Genomic DNA, 11,739 nt, shown 5'->3' on the forward strand with positions numbered 1-11,739 from the left:
GGACCGACTGAACACCGTGCGCAGATCGTGATATTCCTCCGGCACCCCTGTCAAATCACCAGGCTCCTCCTGTGAAGAAGAGACAGAGGAAACAGGAGGGATAGCAGACATTAAACATTTCACATGACAAGAGACGTTCCAGGAGAGGATAGAATTACTAGACCAATTAATAGAAGGATTATGACAAACTAGCCAGGGATGGCCCAAAACAACAGGTGTAAAAGGTGAACGAAAAATTAAAAAAGAAATGGTTTCGCTATGATTACCAGAGACAGTGAGGGTTAAAGGTAGCGTCTCACGCTGAATCCTGGGGAGAGGACTACCATCCAAGGCGAACAAGGCCGTGGGCTCCCTTAACTGTCTGAGAGGAATGTCATGTTCCCGAGCCCAGGTCTCGTCCATAAAACAGCCCTCCGCCCCAGAGTCTATTAAGGCACTGCAGGAAGCTGACGAACCGGTCCAGCGTAGATGGACCGACAAGGTAGTGCAGGATCTTGAAGGAGAGACAGGAGTAGTAGCGCTCACCAGTAGCCCTCCGCTTACTGATGAGCTCTGGCTTTTACTGGACATGAAGTGACAAAATGACCAGCGGAACCGCAATAGAGACAGAGGCGGTTGGTGATTCTCCGTTCCCTCTCCTTAGTCGAGATGCGGATACCTCCCAGCTGCATAGGCTCAGCACCCGAGCCGGCAGAGGAAGATGGTAGTGATGCGGAGAGGGGGGCAACGGAGAACGCGAGCTCCTTTCCACGAGCTCGGTGACGAAGATCAACCCGTCGCAGTATGAAACTGAAGAACGGCCAGACGAGTAGGAACGGGAACGAAAAGAAGGTTCCTGGGACCAGCGCGCGGCGACGGAGTTTGAGTGAGTGCTTGCTTTACCTGCCTCTCAATTCCCCAGACAGTCAACCCGACAACACGCCCCTCAGGGAGAATCCCCTCGGGGTCAGTGGAGGCTACTGAAGAACTGAAGAGACGAGGCGATGAGAAAAATACGCGCAAGGGTGGACCTTGTCGTCAGAGAGGGAGCGCTGAGAAAGAATGGCTCCCACGCCCACCTCTGACGCGTCAACCTCGACCACGAACTGTCTAGAGACGTCAGGTGTAACAAGGATAGGAGCGGATGTAAAACGATTCTTGAGGAGATCAAAAGCTCCCTGGGTGGAAACGGACCACTTAAAGCACGTCTTGACAGAAGTAAGGGCTGTGAGAGGAGCTGCCACCTGACCGAAATTACGGATGAAACGACGATAGAAGTTTGCGAAGCCGAGAAAGCGCTGCAGCTCGACGCGTGACTTAGGGACGGGCCAATCAATGACAGCCTGGACCTTAGCGGGATCCATCTTAATGCCTTCAGCGGAAATAACAGAACCGAGAAATGTGACGGAGGAGGCATGAAAAGTGCACTTCTCAGCCTTCACAAAAAGACAATTCTCTAAAAGGCGCTGGAGGACACGTCGAACGTGCTGAACATGAATCTGGAGTGACGGTGAAAAAATCAGGATATCGTCAAGGTAAACGAAAACAAAGATGTTCAGCATGTCTCTCAGGACATCATTGACTAATGCCTGAAAGACAGCTGGAGCGTTAGCGAGGCCGAAAGGAAGAACCCGGTATTCAAAGTGCCCTAACGGAGTGTTAAACGCCGTCTTCCACTCGTCCCCCTCCCTGATGCGCACGAGATGGTAAGCGTTACGAAGGTCCAACTTAGTGAAAAACCTGGCTCCCTGCAGGATCTCGAAGGCTGAAGACATAAGAGGAAGCGGATAACGATTCTTCACTGTTATGTCATTCAGCCCTCGATAATCTATGCAGGGGCGCAGGGACCCGTCCTTCTTCTTAACAAAAAAAAACCCCGCTCCGGCGGGAGAGGAGGAGGGGACTATGGTACCGGCGGCAAGAGCTACAGACAAATAATCTTCGAGAGCCTTACGTTCGGGAGCCGACAGAGAGTATAGTCTACCCCGGGGGGGAGTGGTTCCCGGAAGGAGATCAATACTACAATCATACGACCGGTGTGGAGGAAGAGAGGTGGCCCTGGACCGACTGAACACCGTGCGCAGATCGTGATATTCCTCCGGCACCCCTGTCAAATCACCAGGCTCCTCCTGTGAAGAAGAGACAGAGGAAACAGGAGGGATAGCAGACATTAAACATTTCACATGACAAGAGACGTTCCAGGAGAGGATAGAATTACTAGACCAATTAATAGAAGGATTATGACAAACTAGCCAGGGATGGCCCAAAACAACAGGTGTAAAAGGTGAACGAAAAATTAAAAAAGAAATGGTTTCGCTATGATTACCAGAGACAGTGAGGGTTAAAGGTAGCGTCTCACGCTGAATCCTGGGGAGAGGACTACCATCCAAGGCGAACAAGGCCGTGGGCTCCCTTAACTGTCTGAGAGGAATGTCATGTTCCCGAGCCCAGGTCTCGTCCATAAAACAGCCCTCCGCCCCAGAGTCTATTAAGGCACTGCAGGAAGCTGACGAACCGGTCCAGCGTAGATGGACCGACAAGGTAGTGCAGGATCTTGAAGGAGAGACAGGAGTAGTAGCGCTCACCAGTAGCCCTCCGCTTACTGATGAGCTCTGGCTTTTACTGGACATGAAGTGACAAAATGACCAGCGGAACCGCAATAGAGACAGAGGCGGTTGGTGATTCTCCGTTCCCTCTCCTTAGTCGAGATGCGGATACCTCCCAGCTGCATAGGCTCAGCACCCGAGCCGGCAGAGGAAGATGGTAGTGATGCGGAGAGGGGGGCAACGGAGAACGCGAGCTCCTTTCCACGAGCTCGGTGACGAAGATCAACCCGTCGCTCAATGCGAATAGCGAGTTCAATCAAGGAATCCACGCTGGAAGGAACCTCCCGGGAGAGAATCTCATCCTTTACCTCTGCGCGGAGACCCTCCAGAAAACGAGCGAGCAAAGCCGGCTCGTTCCAGCCACTGGAGGCAGCAAGAGTGCGAAACTCAATAGAGTAGTCTGTTATAGATCGATTACCTTGACATAGGGAAGACAGGGCCCTGGAAGCCTCCTCCCCAAAAACAGATCGATCAAAAACCCGTATCATCTCCTCCTTAAAGTCCTGATACTGGTTAGTACACTCAGCCCTTGCCTCCCAGATTGCCGTGCCCCACTCACGAGCCCGTCCAGTAAGGAGAGATATGACGTAGGCGACACGAGCAGTGCTCCTGGAGTAAGTGTTGGGCTGGAGAGAAAACACAATATCACACTGGGTGAGGAACGAGCGGCATTCAGTGGGCTCCCCAGAGTAACACGGCGGGTTATTGATTCTGGGCTCCGGAGATTCGAAAGCCCTGGAAGTGGCCGGTGGATCGAGGCGGAGATGGTGAACCTGTTCTGTGAGGTTGGAGACTTGGGTGGCCAGGGTCTCAACGGCATGTCGAGCAGCAGACAATTCCTGCTCGTGTCTGCCTAGCATCGCTCCCTGGATCTCGACGGCTGAGTGGAGAGGATCCGAAGTCGCTGGGTCCATTCTTGGTCGGATTCTTCTGTTAGGTGCGTGAATGAGGACCCAAAAGCGAATCAACGTAAACAGAGCTTCTTTAATAACAAAACAAACGTAGGCTCAGATGGACCGGCAGATTCCGACAGGACAGGACAAGGTTGCAGCAAACATGACGATAGTCTGGTTCAGGCATGAATAACACAAACAAGAATCCGACAAATACAGAAACAAAAACAGAGAGAGATATAGAGGACTAATCAGAGGGAAAAAGGGAACAGGTAGGAAAAGGGGTGACGAGGTAGTTAGGAGGAGACAAGGAACAGCTGGGGGAAAGAGGGGGAGAAAAGGTAACCTAATAATGACCAGCAGAGGGAGACAGGGTGAAGGGAAAGGACAGAAACAAGACACAACATGACAATACATGACAGGTAACTCCTTCTGAACACCTGAGGAAGAGTAGAGAGCTGGTATAGAGTCAATTGTGAATAACGCCTTTACATATGCTTTACATATGAGAATCAGTGGGGAGAACCTCTTTGCATTGAACGCTTGAAGAGAATGTAATACTGAGGAACTTAGAATAGTAGAAAAGTTGACTCTTAAAATACTTTTATAGTCATCATAAGACAGTGAGTCACCAAGGAGTCCTAAAAAGCCTGTCTTGTGCTTTCGTTTTGTATTACTGCTGAACTATTTAGTGCTGAGTTTCTACAGGGTCTTTAGAATCCAGGATGTCTTGAAACTTGTCTATGCAGCATGTCTGCAGTGGCTGGGCTGTGGTGACCTCAGAACTGGCAGACAGCAGGAAGATGGTGAGAGCTGTCAACAGACTGATCTCAGCTCATCTGTTAACAGAGACAGGGACACAAAGATAATAATTCATCCAGTTAGAATCTGACTGAACTTAATACAATTTATAATGGAATTGTGCATTCTGAACTGTATTTTGACTTGTAAAACCCAAGACCAAACTTGGAATGTAATTAAGGAACTTAAAATGGGATTGTGCATGTATAGACTTTCAAACTAAAGGCCATGCCATTTGATGTAGGCTGGTTTGTGTGATCAAGTTCTCCTTGTGATGTGGCCTCCCATGTCATAACTGACTGCGTGTGTATGTGGAGGGGAGGGCGGGGGGTGATTGGTTGTGTGTGTGTGCATGATTCTGTTTTCTATGTGACATGCGGTCCCATTCCGCTTCGTCCCTGACTCCGTACCCGAGTCCCAGAAGTCCAGCAGGGTGGTTGAGGGCACAGTGCAGCATGTGGGCCCAGGCCCCGCAGCTCTTCTCTGAGCGACTCATAGGGGAGGAGGCACTACCTGGCCCCAGAGCCCCAACACCACAGGGCTGCTGGACTAACTCGCTCAGCACCCCCATCAACTGTAGGCAGGATGGATACACTACCTCTGAGGGGAGAAGAGAGAGGGTTTAACTATTAACCACAGGTTAACCACAGCACAATAGAAAAGACAAGGGAGAGGTGAGGAGGAGAATGTTTAATCAGCCTATCATCTGAGTGATCATTCTTTAAAACAAGATAAAGTTGTTTTTAAATTGCTTTAACACATTCATTTGCAAATGAGTATTAGTCCATTTGTGAGTCATGTATTGACCATTACTGATCAAATAATCAATCATTCTCCCTGAATCAATCTCACGATTAATCATGGTCTTGACCTACTCTCTGTGCTGTTTACTTACTGACTTGGTTGAGTTTAGATGGAATTAATTAACCACAGTCCAGGATAGTATAGCAAGCAGGCCTAGCTTGGCTTACCCTCATTGGCCATTGAAGGCCAAAATGTCAATCTTTTAAACTTAAAAATATTTTAAACCATAAAAAATACACATTTTTTATGGTGAGCGAGCGTTGCGCCTTTTCCTGTCCAATGAGGTCAGACAGGATGGCCAGAGCAGCCGCTACCAGTATGCAATCACTGTCACAGACTCCATGCCGGTCCTCCCTGGCCCCCACAGGCCAGCTTGGGGCTGAGCTAGGGAAGTTTACGCACCAGCACATACAGGCACAGCTCCAGGGCCCCGAATCAGGCCGCCTGTGTCCTTCTCTGCTGCCCCGTCATCCACTGGGAGAAAGTGACACGTTTCAACAAAATACAATGTCCTACCTTGCAGTGGTAGAATACATGTGCTAAAGATGGTAACGCTCCCCATCATCCACTGTTGCTCCCTATCATTGCTGTTTCTTCATTGATCGATCAAACAAGGCAGGCAGGTCTTCCTGTTCCACACTCTCCCTCATTCGATGATATTCATAGAAAGCTGCCCTTGAGTCAGTGTGACTCCAAACAGAAAGACCATACACAACATAGGCAGTTAGTAGAGAAGCCGTGGGCATGCCCATTTCTTCTCACCCAGGATGAGGTGGAGTCGGTCGGAGCTGATGTCCTCAGGGGACTTGATGGAGGCCAGGGAGGTGGACTGGCCCATGGAGGTGGGGGTGACGGGCCGTGACAGGTTGGCAGGGCCGTCGTGAACCATGATGAAGTCAGTGCTATTGAGCCACAGGGTCGTGGCCTGGAAGATAGGAGCCCAGGAACTGCAGTAGTGGGGTTTGGCCTGCTCCATTGTCTCTGATGTGCAGAACGTCCCTCCTGACAAACACACACAAAATGGTTAAACCAATGCAATATCCCATCCCAACTACAGGCACACATCGATTAATAACTCAGAGCATCTACCGACATTAACTACTCTCTACCCACATTAACTGCCATTGACCCACATGATCTACCATCTACCCAGTGACACAGACAACCCCACCAGGCCCAGAACATGACCTGTAGCCTGTAGTGCTGTAGTAATGTCCTGCTAGTGTCCTCACCTGTAGCGCTGTAGTAATGTCCTGCTAGTGCCCTCACCTGTAGTGCTGTAGTCATGTCCTGCTAGTGTCCTCACCTGTAGCGCTGTAGTAATGTCCTGCTAGTGTCCTCACCTGTAGTGCTGTAGTGCTGTAGTCATGTCCTGCTAGTGTCTTCACCTGTAGTGTTGTAGTCATGTCCTGCTAGTGTCCTCACCTGTAGTGCTGTAGTCATGTCCTGCTAGTGTCCTCACCTGTAGTGCTGTAGTCATGTCCTGCTGGTGTCTTCACCTGTAGTGTTGTAGTCATGTCCTGCTAGTGTCCTCACCTGTAGTGCTGTAGTGCTGTAGTCATGTCCTGCTATTGTCCTCATCTGTAGTGCTGTAGTGCTGTAGTCATGTCCTGCTAGTGTCCTCACCTGTAGTGCTGTAGTCATGTCCTGCTAGTGTCCTCACCTGTAATGCTGTAGTCATGTCCTGCTAGTGTCCTCACCTGTAGTGCTGTAGTCATGTCCTGCTAGTGTCCTCACCTGTAATGCTGTAGTCATGTCCTGCTAGTGTCCTCACCTGTAATGCTGTAGTCATGTCCTGCTAGTGTCCTCACCTGTAGTCTGTAGTGCTGTAGTCATGTCCTGCTACTGTCCTCACCTGTAGTGCTGTAGTGCTGTAGTCATGTCCTGCTAGTGTCTTCACCTGTAGTGCTGTAGTCATATTCTGCTAGTGTCCTCACCTGTAGTGCTGTAGTGCTGTAATAATGTCCTGCTAGTGTCTTCACCTGTAGTGCTGCAGTGCTGTAGTCATGTCCTGCTAGTGTCCTCACCTGTAGTGCTGTAGTGCTGTAGTCATGTCCTGCTTAGTGTCCTCACCTGTAGTGCTGTAGTCATGTCCTGCTAGTGTCCTCACCTGTAGTGCTGTAGTCATGTCCTGCTAGTGTCCTCGCCTGTAGTGCTGTAGTCATGTCCTGCTAGTGTCCTCACCTGTAGTGCTGTAGTCATGTCCTGCTAGTGTCCTCGCCTGTAGTGCTGTAGTCATGTCCTGCTAGTGTCCTCACCTGTAGTGCTGTAGTAATGTCCTGCTAGTGTCCTCACCTGTAGTGCTGTAGTAATGTCCTGCTAGTGTCCTCACCTGTAGTGCTGTAGTCATGTCCTGCTAGTGTCCTCACCTGTAGCGCTGTAGTAATGTCCTGCTAGTGTCCTCACCTGTAGTGCTGTAGTGCTGTAGTCATGTCCTGCTAGTGTCTTCAACTGTAGTGTTGTAGTCATGTCCTGCTAGTGTCCTCACCTGTAGTGCTGTAGTGCTGTAGTCATGTCCTGCTAGTGTCCTCACCTGTAGTGCTGTAGTCATGTCCTGCTTAGTGTCCTCACCTGTAGTGCTGTGGTCATGTCCTGCTAGTGTCCTCACCTGTAATGCTGTAGTCATGTCCTGCTAGTGTCCTCACCTGTAGTGCTGTAGTCATGTCCTGCTAGTGTCCTCACCTGTAGCCTGTAGTGCTGTAGTCATGTCCTGCTAGTGTCCTCACCTGTAGTGCTGTAGTGCTGTAGTCATGTCCTGCTAGTGTATTCACCTGTAGTGCTGTAGTCATGTCCTGCTAGTGTCCTCACCTGTAGTGCTGTAGTGCTGTAATAATGTCCTGCTAGTGTCTTCACCTGTAGTGCTGTAGTGCTGTAGCCATGTCCTGCTAGTGTCCTCACCTGTAGTGCTGTAGTGCTGTAGTCATGTCCTGCTAGTGTCCTCACCTGATGTGCTGTAGTCATGTCCTGCTAGTGTCCTCACCTGTAGCCTGTAGTGCTGTAGTCATGTCCTGCTACTGTCCTCACCTGTAGTGCTGTAGTGCTGTAGTCATGTCCTGCTAGTGTCTTCACCTGTAGTGCTGTAATGCTGTAGTCATGTCCTGCTAGTGTCCTCACCTGTTGTGCTGTAGTCATGTCCTGCTAGTGTCCTCACCTGTAGCCTGTAGTGCTGTAGTCATGTCCTGCTAGTGTCCTCACCTGTAGTGCTGTAGTCATGTCCTGCTAGTGTCCTCACCTGTAGTGCTGTAGTCATGTCCTGCTAGTGTCTTCACCTGTAATGTTGTAGTCATGTCCTGCTAGTGTCCTCACCTGTAGTGTTGTAGTCATGTCCTGCTAGTGTCCTCACCTGTAGCGTTGTAGTCATGTCCTGCTAGTGTCCTCACCTGTAGCGCTGTAGTCATGTCCTGCTAGTGTTCTCACCTGTAGTGCTGTAGTCATGTCCTGCTTAGTGTCCTCACCTGTTGTGCTGTAGTCATGTCCTGCTTAGTGTCCTCACCTGTAGTGCTGTAGTCATGTCCTGCTAGTGTCCTCACCTGTAGTGCTGTAGTCATGTCCTGCTTAGTGTCCTCACCTGTAGTGCTGTAGTCATGTCCTGCTAGTGTCCTCACCTGTAGTGCTGTAGTCATGTTCTGCTAGTGTCCTCGCCTGTAGTGCTGTAGTCATGTCCTGCTAGTGTCCTCACCTGTAGTGATGTAGTCATGTCCTGCTAGTGTCCTCGCCTGTAGTGCTGTAGTCATGACCTGCTAGTGTCCTCACCTGTAGTGCTGTAGTCATGTCCTGCTAGTGTCCTCGCCTGTAGTGCTGTAGTCATGTCCTGCTAGTGTCCTCACCTGTAGTGATGTAGTCATGTCCTGCTAGTGTCCTCGCCTGTAGTGCTGTAGTCATGACCTGCTAGTGTCCTCGCCTGTTGTGCTGTAGTGCTGTAGTCATGTCCTGCTACTGTCCTCACCTGTAACCTGTAGTGCTGTAGTCATGTCCTGCTTAGTGTCCTCACCTGTAGTGCTGTAGTCATGTCCTGCTTAGTGTCCTCACCTGTAGCCTGTAGTGCTGTAGTCATGTCCTGCTAGTGTCCTCACCTGTAGTGCAGTAGTCTTGTCCTGCTAGTGTCCTCACCTGTAGTGCTGTAGTAATGTCCTGCTAGTGTCCTCACCTGTAGTGTTGTAGTCATGTCCTGCTAGTGTCCTCACCTGTAGCGCTGTAGTAATGTCCTGCTAGTGTCCTCACCTGTAGTGCTGTAGTCATAGTCACTTATTTTCTACCATAATTTGCAAATAAATTCATTAAAAATCCTACAATGTGATTTTCTGGATTTTTTTCCTCATTTTGTCTTTCATAGTTGAAGTGTCCCTATGATGAAAATTACAGGCCTCTCTCGCACTCCCTCAAATAATTTGGAGAAAAAAATCATATTTTATTCAGCTTTATTCAATTGTGTTCTTCATACTATAAAATAATGTAAAATAACGCCATAGAATTCTAAGCAAATCTTGTCTGCTAAATGAACTAGTGTAGCCCACAGCCATTTGGCATAGCCAGATCAGGACCTAACATAAGGACAACTCAGAGTATGCTATTCTGATCTTCTGAAATAGACTACATTTTCTTCATATCATGTTACTTTAGACCTGTCTAAAAAAATAATGGATTTATTGCGAAGGTGTAGGCTAAATGGATTTATTAGACTTTTTAAAATGTAGATGTTCCAAAGGTCTGCATCAGTGGCCTGTAGGCTATGTGTGGAAGCCAGGAGATGCTAAATGTGTTTGTTATTTGCTTGACAATCATATACTGATGAAATTTTGTGAACACCACAGCCCTAATCCGGACAACAGAAGTTTTGTGTTTTTTACTTCGGAGGAGAAAACCTGGGAAAGGAGTCATCTCAGGGGTGAAGACAGATGTTCAGGTTGAATACCTGAAGATAATTCCTGGTGTGTTTGGTGCCTGGCGTCTGACTCGCTGGCTGAATAGAGAAAAAGAAGAAAGTCTGTCGGTCCTGTTGTTTTTTGATAAAGAGCAATGTTTCAAGTGTGTGCAGACGAACAGAGTATACTGAAGAGTGGTGTGTAGAAGGAAGATGGTTTGCAATTGTGGTGGGGATCCTGATCCTGAGTTCCTGGAGTGCCCTGTAAGGGTGAAGGAAATTGAGGTGGCAAAAGTAAGAGCGGACAATTGAATCTCCTTTGCAGAGTCGACTAAAATAGTTGAGAAAACAAGAGATGCCAGTGAAGATATGGCAGTGGATACACCACAGCCTGTAGTAAATGTTTGCTGCCAGACAAAAGATACCCGGTGTGTTAAACATTTGGATTTGGGTGTGTTCATTGCCACAGTTATAAACTGTACAGCACAAGTCTCAAAGAAGTAGAAGAAACTGGACATTATTATTTAACAGGTGTTAACAAGTGTTATTTAACAATTAACAGGTGTGTCTTGTTAAAAGTTCATTTGTGGAATTTCTTTCCTTCTTAATGCGTTTGAGCCAATCAGTTGTGTTGTGACAAGGTAGGGTTGGTATTCAGATAGTCCTATTTGGTAAAAGACCAAGTCCATATTATGGCAAGAACAGCTCAAATAAGCAAAGAGAAACAACAGTCCATCATTACTTTAAGACATGAAGGTCAGTCAATAAGGAGAATTTCAAGAATTTTGAACGTTTCTTCAAGTGCAGTCGCAAAAACCATCATGCGCAATGATGAAACTGGCTCTCATGATGACCGCCACAGGAAAGGAAGACCCAGAGTTACCTCTGCTACAGAGAATAAGTTCATTAGGTTTACCAGCCTCAGAAATCGGCAATTAACTGCACCTCAGATTGCAGCCCAAATAAATGCTTCACAGAGTTCAAGTAACAGACACATCTCAACATCAACTGTTCAGAGGAGACTGCGTGAATCAGGCCTTCATGTTCGAATTTCTGAAAAAAAAAAAAACACTATTAAAGACATTAATAATAAGAAGAGACTTGCTTGGGCCAAGAATCACGAGCAATGGACATTAGACCAGTGGAAATCTGTCCTTTTGTCTGATGAGTCCAAATTTGTGATTTTTGGTTCCAACCACCGTGTCTTTGTCCACTCTAAAATGTAAAATGTGAAGTTTTGTCACACAACACAATGCCACAGATGTCTCAAGTTAAAGGAACATGCAATTGGCATGCTGACTGCAGCAATGTCCACCAGAGCTGTTGCCAGAGAATTTAATGTACATTTTTCTACCATAAGGCTCCTCCAACGTAATTTTAGAATATTAGGCAGTACCCACAACCAGCCTCATAATCGCAGACCACGTGTAACTACGCCAGCACAGGACCTCCACATCTGGCTTCTTCACCTGCGGGATGGTGTGAGACGAGCCAGCTGATGAAACTTTGGGTTTCCACAATTGAAGAATTTCTGCACAAACTGTCAGGAACCGACACAGGGAAGCTCATCTGTGTGCTCGTCGTCCTTATCAGGGTATTGTCCTGACTGCAGTTTGGCGGCGTAACCGACTTCAGTGGGCAAATGCTCACCTTCGATGGCCACTGGCACGTTAAAGAAGTGTGCTGTAAACGGTTGAATCCTCATTTCAACTGTACCGGGCAGATGGCAGACAGCATGTATGGCGCAGTGTGGGAGAGCAGTTTTCAGATGTCAACGTTGTGAACCGAGTGCCCC

This window comes from Oncorhynchus mykiss, chromosome 25 (assembly GCF_057628025.1).
Source record: "Oncorhynchus mykiss isolate SJ-2025 chromosome 25, ASM5762802v1, whole genome shotgun sequence".
NCBI lineage: Eukaryota > Metazoa > Chordata > Actinopteri > Salmoniformes > Salmonidae > Oncorhynchus > Oncorhynchus mykiss.